The sequence below is a fragment of the Bombina bombina genome, chromosome 3 (assembly GCF_027579735.1).
Source record: "Bombina bombina isolate aBomBom1 chromosome 3, aBomBom1.pri, whole genome shotgun sequence".
Taxonomy (NCBI): Eukaryota; Metazoa; Chordata; class Amphibia; order Anura; family Bombinatoridae; genus Bombina; species Bombina bombina.
The window spans coordinates 1,011,456,136-1,011,468,270 of NC_069501.1; positions in this window are offsets into that span (position 1 = coordinate 1,011,456,136).

Genomic DNA, 12,135 nt, shown 5'->3' on the forward strand with positions numbered 1-12,135 from the left:
AAAATAAAAATTTAAAAGTTAGATATTGTGGGGCTGAAAAAGGATATGAACAAGAAATAAATGAATTAAAAAGACAAATCAGCAGCAATAAGGAACCTTTAAGTTAAACACTAATGCTGAAATGATTAACTCAATTAAGGACTGGGTCAGAAATGAGTTTCAAAATACCAGGCGGGAGGATAGACAAAAGTACCCAAAAATTATAGCCCTAATTCAGGCCCAGAGATAACTTTTCCCCCTCAGAGGAAGAGGTCAGTTACTATAGCGGCTCAGAAGGGGGGCTAGCTTCTCAGACAGCCCATATAAAAATGCACGGGTGAGATTTCAGCATAGTAAAGATAGGACGGATAAAAGGCACTCTAATTCAAACAAGAAATTCAAACACAAAGAGGCACCCAATGTGTGTATCTATATCGATATTTCCCAACTAGCTGTCAGGGATTTATCTCTTTTCCTACTGTGCCTTTAAGGATGTCAACTCACTACCCCTATTTAAGGCTCCTCCCAACAGAACTCATTGCTTGGTAATTTGTTGCTCAGTGTGAAGCTGCTTCAGAAGAGACCTAGCCGTTTATACTACTTTGTATTCTCAACTTATTGCTCCCCATGAGTATCTGCCTATTTGAATCAACTTGCAGATACTCTTTTGTGCTTGAAGATTTGCTCCGTTTGTTCACTAAGAGATTTTTCAGTCTCTCTCCTGTAGTGAGGTTGTTCCCCTGCAGCGTGTGACGTCACGCTCCTCATTCTCCCGCCGCGGATCTCTGCCAGGCTTTCTGCGATACTCCTAGGACTTGTTGCTGTGTGGTAACTGTATCGCTATGTGCTAATATCATCTACAATATTTCTAGTCTATATATATTGCATTCTATGAAGTGTGTGTATTGCTGCAACCTCATTTTTCCTTCACTTGCTATATATTGTGGAACGCTCACTTGCTGGATTTCCATATTCGCTTCAGATATCAAATATGCACTAAACCTTTTTACTGCTATTTACCATATTACAAACAAATAACTGTGACAAAAATTATTACAAAGTACCATTATTCATTATCGGATTGCATAAGCATAATTCAAACTTTACGCAATTAACCTCTATTGTGCTTGAAATGAACTGTTTGCTCTAACTTAAACTATAACTGTTTCTTCAAGTTTACCACAGCTTATATTACTCTGATTGAACAACTCTGCAAAGTATTAATATTCATTATCAAAGTATGGTTTACAAAATGACCAGAGGTTGATTTATTCACTTATCAAAGTACTGTGTTAACTTCAGTGTGTTTGTTAAAGCCTGCTGCATAAACTATTTCCATTGCAACTCTGTTTGAATTAAGGCACCTGCACTAATTAACTCTTTCACTACTGCTGCAGTCAATCCTATAAGATTTACTCTCTTTTCTGCTTTAAGCATTTATTGTTGCGTGAAGGTTCCGGTTTCACTCAGCAACCCTGCTGTAGTGACCCTCAGATCAATGAGCATATCAGGGTTCCCTTAAGTTAAATCTGTGGGAATCCGAGGTAAGGTGTGAGACTGAGTGGTCCTGCATAAAGCAGGGGCTGTAATTGTAGTGTTCTCTAAAAACAACTAAACATATCCTTACATATTACCAAGCCATAAAAAAGGAATACTACTAACAGCTAAAATCATGGATGTAAGTGAACTGTCCAGGAGAGTTGGTTCTTTAGCTCAGAGTATGGATCACATGATTCAAGGCTTAAGGGATATACAACTAGAGAATCAGAGTATAATTTTTTTTTATTAATGATCATCTTGCAAACAAAATTACTAATGTTGAGTCATGTCCAGAACCCATTGTTAGTCCACCTGAAAAGTTCTCTGGGGACAGAGCTATGTTTAGGGATTTCAGGAATTCCTGCACTCTGCTTTTTACTTTGAAACCTAAGTCATACCCAACTGACAGGATTAGAGTTCTAACTGTAATTTCATTTCTCAGAGGTGAGGCCAGGTCTTGGGCCAATGCTTTCTATGAAAAAAATGATCCTATCCTAAATTCACTAGAAGATTTTTTTTCTGCAATGTCTCTTTTATATGAAGATCACAATAGAAAAAATACTGCTGAAACTGCCATTAGGTCTCTAAGACAGGGCAAAAGAATGGTAGAAGACTACATTACTGAATATAAAAGATGGGCTCCTGACACCCTGTGGAATATTCCTGCTCTACGCAATCAGTTCCGTTTGGGACTCAATGATGCAGTTAAGGATGAATTAGCAAGGGGTGTGATTCCAGAGGACTTGGATGAATTGATGACTCTCTCTATTGGCATAGATTGTCGGCTTAGGGAAAGGAAGTCAGAGAGATCCTATTCGGAGACTACCCCCAGAAGAAACCCCAATTATCATCACTCAACACCTTCCACAGCATTCACTAAACCCAAAGAAGAACCCATGGATGTTGCAGTTATTAGGGGACCCTTGAGACCTGAGGAGAAAGCTAGGCGTAAGCTACTAAACCTATGTCTATACTGTGCTGAAAAGAACCATGCTGTTAGGGACTGTCCCTCTCTGATTCGACAAAAGAAGGGTAAGACTTCGTCCAATGACCATACTGTTAATTTGGTTGACAGCATAAAATCTCATCTATCTATTTATGTCTCCCTACAGTGGTCCCATCAGAAGATAAACGTTCAGGCCATAATTGACTCTGGGGCTTCTGGGAATTTTGCTGATAACACCTTTGTTGTTAATAATCACATCCCACTAATAAAGAAGAGTGTTGCTTTAGCTATTCGTCTGGTTGACGGTTCCTTCTTTAGCTCTGGTCCCATAACTCACCACACTATCCCACTCAAAGTTGTTACCCCTTCAGGACACACAGAGCTTATTTGTTTTGACGTTCTTCCTTCTTCTGTCTATCCATTAATCCTTGGACTGAATTGGTTAATAAAGCATAATCCCACTATATCGTGGTCCACAGCATCAGTAGTTTTTGATTCAAACCACTGTAAACAATCTTGTTTTGGGGTACACACACTTTGTCATATCACTGAACATAAGTTACCAGAATGTTATAGTGAATTTGCTGATTTTTTGATAAAAAGGAGGCTGAGTCATTACCTCCACACAGAGACTATGATTGTCCTATTGATCTTATACCTGGAAGCTCCATACCATATGGACATATATATCCATTGTCACAGCCAGAATTAAATCATTTAAAAGAATATTTAGATGATAATTTGAAAAAAGGCTTTATTAGACCTTCCACATCCTCTGCAGCTGCAGCAATGTTCTTTGTAAAAAACAAGGATGGCAGTCTTAGACCCATCATTGATTATAGGCAGTTGAACAAATGCACAAAAAAGAACAGATACCCCCTGCCCCTCATACCTGAACTTATTGAACGTTTACAAGGTGCCACAGTTTTTACTAAACTTGACCTCAGAGGTGCTTACAATCTGATTAGGATGAGGGCAGGGGATGAATGGTTAACTGCATTTCGTACTAGATACGGTTTATATGAATACACTGTAATGCCCTTTGGGTTGTGCAATGCCCCAGCGACTTTTCAATGTTTTATAAATGATGTCTTTCATGATTTGTTAGATATCTGTATTGTCGTATACTTGGATGACATCTTGGTTTACTCAAATTCTCTACAGGATCACATTGTACATGTCAAACAAGTGTTGACACGTTTAAGGGCACACCGTCTTTATGCAAAGCTTGAAAAGTGTATTTTTAATACAAACACCATATCATTCCTTGGTTATTGCATCTCACCAGCTGGAATTTCAATGGAGTCAAGCAAAGTAGAAGCTATTACTAATTGGCCTATTCCTCGTAATAAAAAAGATATTCAAAGATTCCTTGGCTTTGCGAACTTTTATAGAAAGTTCATTAAAGACTTTTCACTTATTGTTAGACCTCTCACTACGTTAACACGTAAGCAAGTTAAGTTTGTATGGAATCAAGATGCTGATCATTCCTTCAATACTCTAAAAACTAAATTTGTTTCAGCCCCTATTTTACAGTTTCCAGATCCCACATGTCAATTTACGCTAAGGGTCGATGCTTCTGAGTTTTCTGTGGGGGCTGTTTTATCTCAAAGACGTTCTGAAAAAGAACCTTTACATCCTGTCTCCTACTATTCTAGAACTATGAGTTCAGCAGAGATTAACTATGGAATCGGTGATAAGGAACTTCTCACAATCAAATCAGCTTTGGAGTTCTGGCGACACCTCCTAGAGGGTGCAACATATCCAATCACCATCTATACCGATCACCGTAATTTAGAATATCTAAAATCAAACAAGACCCTCACTGCTCGTCAGGTTCGATGGAGTTTGTTCTTCTCTCGTTTTGATTACGTCATCACTTATAGACCAGGTTCAAAAATATGAAAGCTGATGCTCTTTCTAGAAAAGACCCTCGTCCTACTGATGTGGTTTCTCCTTCATCTATCATACCTCCGGATAGAATTATTTGTTTAACAACTGAGTTTAAAACCATCTTACAAGAACATCTGAAGGATGATTCATCTTTGGGTCATTTGGATGTACTAAAACATTCCGACAACTTATACTATCATGGCACTTTATTGTATATACCTCCTTCTCTCAGGAATGAGATACTTACCTCTGCTCATGACTCTTTATTGGCTGGTCATCCTGGAGTTCATAGAACTGCTCATTTGATTAAAAGGAATTACTGGTGGCCAAAGATGAATGATACTATTAAACAGTATATTGATTCCTGTATGGTATGTACAACTAAGAAACATCAGCATAAGAGTCCTTATGGTTACCTTCTCTCTTTACCAGTACCAGACAGACCCTGGGCAGCAATTGCTATGGATTTTGTTGTTGATCTGCCCTCGTCAGCTAATTATAATACCATATTGGTTGTAGTGGACTTATTCTCTAAAATGGCTCATTTCCTTCCACATAGAGGATTGCCTACGTCTTCAGAAACTGCTTCACTATTTTTGAATCACATTGTAAAACTACATGGTTTACCTGAAACAATCACCACAGATAGAGGTACGCAATTCACCTCGAGGTTTTGGAATCAATTGTGTTCCTCTCTTAACATTACTAAACGTTTGAGTACCGCTTATCATCCACAAACGAATGGTCAAACAGAAAGAACAAATCAAACATTAGAGCAGTACCTTCGTTGCTACTGCACTCAACAACAAGATAACTGGCATTCTCTACTTGCTACTGCTGAATTTGCTCATAATAATGCCGTAAATTCATCAACTAAAATGACACCATTTTACATCAATTATGGATTTCATCCCTCATACTATCCAAATCAGATCAACAATTCCGACATGCCTATAGTTAATGATCTTGTTAATACCATTGCTACCAATTTCTCAGCATTGAAACAAGTTTTACTAGAAGCCCAGGCTGTTCAGAAACATCACTACGACCTACGTAGATCCAAGCCTCCAGATTACAAGATTGGTGACAAAGTTTGGTTAAGCACTAAACATTTACGCTTACAAGTTCCATCTAAAAAACTGGCTTCCCTATATTTAGGGCCTTATCCGATACAAAAGATCATCAATGTTAATGCTGTAACACTTAAACTACCAGATTCCATGAAGATACATCCCACATTCCACGTCTCTCTTTTGAAACCTTACAGTGCAATCAGAGATTCAACTCAAAATGAGACGGTGGATCCTACAGTCATTGATGGCATGGAATATGAGATTGAGTCTATCATAGACTCTCGTTACCATCGTAATCAACTTCAGTATCTTGTCAGTTGGAAGGGATTTGGTCCTGAGGAGGACTCTTGGGAGCCTTTCAATAATGTCTCTGCACCACGTCTTGTCTCTTTGTTTCATCGTAGACATCCTGATCGTCCTGGTCCTTGATCCGTGGAGCGGCTCCTTGGGGGGGGGTGTCCTGTCAGGGATTTATCTCTTTTCCTACTGTGCCTTTAAGGATGTCAACTCACTACCCCTATTTAAGGCTCCTCCCAACAGAACTCATTGCTTGGTAATTTGTTGCTCAGTGTGAAGCTGCTTCAGAAGAGACCTAGCCGTTTATACTACTTTGTATTCTCAACTTATTGCTCCCCATGAGTATCTGCCTATTTGAATCAACTTGCAGATACTCTTTTGTGCTTGAAGATTTGCTCCGTTTGTTCACTAAGAGATTTTTCAGTCTCTCTCCTGTAGTGAGGTTGTTCCCCTGCAGCGTGTGACGTCACGCTCCTCATTCTCCCGCCGCGGATCTCTGCCAGGCTTTCTGCGATACTCCTAGGACTTGTTGCTGTGTGGTAACTGTATCGCTATGTGCTAATATCATCTACAATATTTCTAGTCTATATATATTGCATTCTATGAAGTGTGTGTATTGCTGCAACCTCATTTTTCCTTCACTTGCTATATATTGTGGAACGCTCACTTGCTGGATTTCCATATTCGCTTCAGATATCAAATATGCACTAAACCTTTTTACTGCTATTTACCATATTACAAACAAATAACTGTGACAAAAATTATTACAAAGTACCATTATTCATTATCGGATTGCATAAGCATAATTCAAACTTTACGCAATTAACCTCTATTGTGCTTGAAATGAACTGTTTGCTCTAACTTAAACTATAACTGTTTCTTCAAGTTTACCACAGCTTATATTACTCTGATTGAACAACTCTGCAAAGTATTAATATTCATTATCAAAGTATGGTTTACAAAATGACCAGAGGTTGATTTATTCACTTATCAAAGTACTGTGTTAACTTCAGTGTGTTTGTTAAAGCCTGCTGCATAAACTATTTCCATTGCAACTCTGTTTGAATTAAGGCACCTGCACTAATTAACTCTTTCACTACTGCTGCAGTCAATCCTATAAGACTTACTCTCTTTTCTGCTTTAAGCATTTATTGTTGCGTGAAGGTTCCGGTTTCACTCAGCAACCCTGCTGTAGTGACCCTCAGATCAATGAGCATATCAGGGTTCCCTTAAGTTAAATCTGTGGGAATCCGAGGTAAGGTGTGAGACTGAGTGGTCCTGCATAAAGCAGGGGCTGTAATTGTAGTGTTCTCTAAAAACAACTAAACATATCCTTACACTAGCACAGCCATAATCTATACGCAGGGTACTCACAATTTGGCAGAGCACACCAATGTGCTTGTTGACACAGGCTGGTTATTAGAGCTAACCAGCTGGCTCTCTCTGGTTCTCACTCTCCCCACTTCACAGGTATGGTAGTGACAGGCTCACTCCTTAAGATATGCAGGCAATGATATGATAAAACAAAGTCCTTTATTGTTGTTACACTGCAAACAAAGGCTATATACAGTGATCCTTAAAAGCAAGCCAATAGCAATGTTATCAGTTGTTTTTGCTACGCGTTTCTCGGCTCTCCTGGCCGTTTCATCAGGCATAATTGTACAAACATTCAACCTGGCTTATATTGCCGCTCACTAACATACCTCTAAACACTCCTCCCCACTGGGGGTGTGATTTTGGACCTATCACCATCCGATTAACCTAAGGTGTGTACTCAACCTTCACAGTTGTTAACCTATCCCTATTAACTGTGAGGTTACATGTGCTCTAAGATATCACCAGTTAAATTGATCAAAAAATTGACCTCTATCTTCTACCCGGTGTTTTGCAAGTTCATATGTATACCATAATATTGCACTTATAAATATGTTAGATGTATATTTGTAACAACGCTAAACTTATGCATTTAGAAAACACCCTTGATTGTAACTGAATTAGGGCATATTCACCTCTGATGCACAGCAGATAGGTAATTGTTACTACTATTTTAATACATTTGATTTTGATGTGATCTGTGATGATCAAATAGATACTTTATTTCTGTTAAAATATCTGTCCAGTTTTGTATCTGAAAGTTCAAAGCAAGGATAATGTGATATAATGTCTCCAAAACGATAGTGGCAGCACACAAAGATTCAGGCAGCACTCTCCCCTCTTCAACCTCTGAATGGTGGATCTGCAGAAATTCAAACACAAAGAGGCGCCCAATGTGTGTATCTATAGTGATATTTCCAACTAGCACAGCCGTAATCTATACGCAGGGTACTCACAATTTCGCAGAGCACACCAATGTGCTTATTGACACAGGCTGGTTATTAGAGCTAACCAGCTGGCTCTCTCCGGTTCTCACTCTCCCCACTTCACAGGTATGGTAGTGACAGGCTCACTCCTTAAGGATATGCAGGCAATGATATGATAAAACAAAGTCCTTTATTGTTGTTACACTGCAAACAAAGGCTATATACAGTGATCCTTAAAAGCAAACCAATAGCAATGTTATCAGTTGGTTTTACTACGCGTTTCTTGGCTCTCCTGGCCGTTTCATCATGCATAATTGTACAAACATTCAAACCGGCTTATATTGCTGCTCACTACCATACCTCTAAACGCTCCTCCCCACTGGGGGGTGGGGGTGATTTTGAACCTATCACCATCCGATTAACCTAAGGTGTGTACTCAACCTTCACAGTTGTTAACCTATCCCTATTAACTGTGAGGTTACTTGTGCTCTAAGATATCACCAGTTGAATTGATCAAAAAATTGACCTCTATCTTCTACCCAGTGTTTTGCAAGTTCATATGTATACCATAATATTGCACTTATAAATATGTTAGATGTATATTTGTAACGTCGCTAAACTTATGCATTTAGAAAACACCATTGATTGTAACTGAATTAGGGCGTATTCACCTCTGATGCACAGCAGATAGATAATTGTTACTACTATTTTAATACATTTGATTTTTTTTTCCAGTTTCAATTTTTTTTTTTATTGAATAAGAATTGAAAATAGTACAAACAGAGCAAAACTCAAATAGTCAGTACATAATCAAAGGAAATTAGTCGTCATATAACAAACCTTTGTCAATAACGTAACTTATGAACAAGTATAATACACTTTGAAACAATTTTTTTTCTTTCTAGTATATCCATATAAGCTTTGATACCTTCCAATACCTCACACTATACGTTGGCTGCTGGGCCCAAGGCCTAGATTTAAAGAAGAGGTGTTCAGAAGAGGAGAGGCCCAATAAGCGAATGTCAGAAGGTGAAAGGTTCTCTAAATTACCAACAACTTGGGTAATAACAAAAGGACTTAATTTCGCTCTTAAATAGAGCGTATGTAATAAAATAAAAAAAGAGTATGGATGTGTCTGGGAATGAGTGTGTTTTCTTTTAGCTTAGGTACGCTAAACAGTTAAAGATAGCACTCTATCTAAGTGGAGCTAGAGGGGATGGGAATGAAAGGAGGGAGCACAGATATTGGAAAGGGGGGGAGAAGAAAAAAACCCCAAAAAAACCCCACAGAGGTTTAGCGGTGAGAAATAAGTCATTCTCACTGCAAACCTAAATGAAGAGGCCCAGGGAAGACCTCTCCAATGAGCAGTCTCAATCCCATTGCCTCCCGTAGCAAAGCACCACCTTTGACTACTATTGATGTTCTGTCCAAACCAACCAAGTCTCCCAGTATGTCTCCATCCCATTGGTTTCGCTCGCAACGTATCTTTCCATTTTCTCAAAATGGTTCACCAGGTCGCAGACTCCATTTAGACTCAGGGATTCTAGTTGTCTCCAGGCACAAGCAATACACAATTTGGTTGCAGCCAGAATGTAGATGAGTAGCCTTCTAGTAGACATGGGGACGGAGCGAGGGAAAATATGAAAGAGCACCATTTGAGGAGTCAGGCTTAATTCTATATTTAGAGACCTAAGAAGCAGCTCTACCTCAGACCACAGGGTTGCAATCTTGTACATGACCACCATATGTGCGTGTCCGAACCACAGTTTCTCCAACATTGTGGGCTATTGGTTTTGAACATCTTAGATAATCTCACTGGAGTCCTGTGCCACTTAAGAACTACCTTTACATATGTTTCTAGTACTGTCACACAATGGAGCGTTTTTTTGTGAGCAAGATTGCTGAAGAAAACTCATTGTCTGGGATCATAACACCCAACTCTCTACACCATGCCGTTATCTGCCAAGGGAGGTCTGACTCCTGGTCCCTCAAGAGAGCTGCATAGTGGAAGGACAACGGTCTATATGAGGTTTTACCTTGAGCCCATCTCGCTTCCCATTTGGTGTTTTCTCTCAGAGCTGATTTAGGAAAACCTCTAGATCTAACTAGACTCAATACTCTAAAACTTTCGAATCTGAACCACAATGGGTTCTCCCCAGGTAGTCCAAGTAGCTGAGCAGCGGAAATGAGAGCTCCTGATACGTATAAATCAGATGTCTGAGACATCCCCTTCTCTTGCCAGAAGACCATATGAATAGCTGGAACATTCCAAAGCAGGCCTCCCAAGCTATGAATGGGAGATGGATGTGGATGTCTATACCATCCTGGTTTCTCATTTAGCAACCCTCTTGTAGAGATGTGGGTGAGTCTCGCTGCTTCGTAGTACAGGTAAATGTTAGGCTACGCAATGCCCCCTCTAGTATATGGTCTTTGAAGGATTCTATAGGCCACCCTCGGAATCTTATTTCCCCAAACATAGTGGAGGAATATCCTATGGATTTGATGAAGAATTCTATATGGGATATTAATCGGTAGGCACCGGAACAAATATAGTACTTTCGGAAGAAGAGACATTTTAACCGTAGCCACTCTACCAAGCCATGAAACTTCTTGAAAATCCCATTTTACCACAAGAGATTTGAGTTCCGTGAGTACTTTGTCAAAGTTCAACTGGAGTACTGTATCCATGGCTCCACTAAGAATCACTCCCAGATGGTTTATGTGGCAATCGGACCATTGGAAATCGAAGTTTCTCTTAAGAACCAGGAGCTGCTCTGCCGTGAAATTAAGGGCGTAGGCTTCAGTTTTCGTGATATTGGATTTATAGTAACTGAGTCTGCCAAACAGATCAATTAGTCTAAATACATTTGATTTTGATGTGATCTGTGACGATCAAATAGATACTTTATTTCTGTTAAAATATCGCTAAAACCAATTATGTTTAAAAAACCCTAGTTGCAACTAAATTATATTGTGGATATAATTTCTTAAAAAATGTTAACTACCAAAGTGAACCAGTGCAGCGAATAATAATAATAATTAGTTCGATTGTGTAAAAATAAATACTAATGTGATCTGTGTCTAACTTATAAAAATTATATAATTTAATATTAAATTCATTCGTTCTAACCTAGTTAATTAAAAGTGAATAATTCTTTAGATACACTACTATAAATATGTAAATATATATAATAATCAATTTGATATATATATATATATTTATATATATATATATATATATATATATACATATATATAATATAGTGATGTGACTATGTGATGATTTTTAATAATAAATAATTCATATGCAATACTTTCTAATGAATAATGGATACTATCTTGTTCTCAACACTGTGTTATGATCCATTATCAAAACCTATAGTTAGATATATCAATATATATCGTGTTCAATTATTATACTAGAAATAAACCAAGTGTGTGTATATAATATTATATGTAAGTGATATGAACCTAAATCAACTAATAATATGTGATTAATGAAATAATGTGACAATTATAATTATGTGAAAACTATATCAACAACACCATAATCATTTCTACCTTTCCAAACCTAAGTAGACAAATACATAAATGGATAGCATTCCAATAGATAATTCTAAAAAACATGTATAAATATATATAGGGGATAAAGAGCTGCATATGTGACCAAGAATGTTACAATGAACAAAAATTATATTGAAACATGTACAGACGTAGGGACCTAAAGCTGCTATCCCATCAATCAAAACCAATTAATATTAGATGTTAAATATACAATTAAAGCTATTGCGTCACACATAAAAGTGTCTAACCCAAATGGTTAACTGGACCTAGGAATACAATATGTTAAAAAATAATAAATAACACATGTTAAAAGTCAACTAATACAATACTGTGGCCCTTCCTAAGTAATTTGGGTTACTGCAGATGTCAGTGCCCTCTACTCAAATATATCCCACAAACTAGGGTTATTTACTGTTAAACATTATTTGGAGGAGGACATTTTCATGCCTATTGTTCAAAAGGAATATATATTGAGGTTGATTGAATTTATTTTAAAACATAATTATTTTAAATTTTTAGATGATTTTTACTTACAAATCAAAGG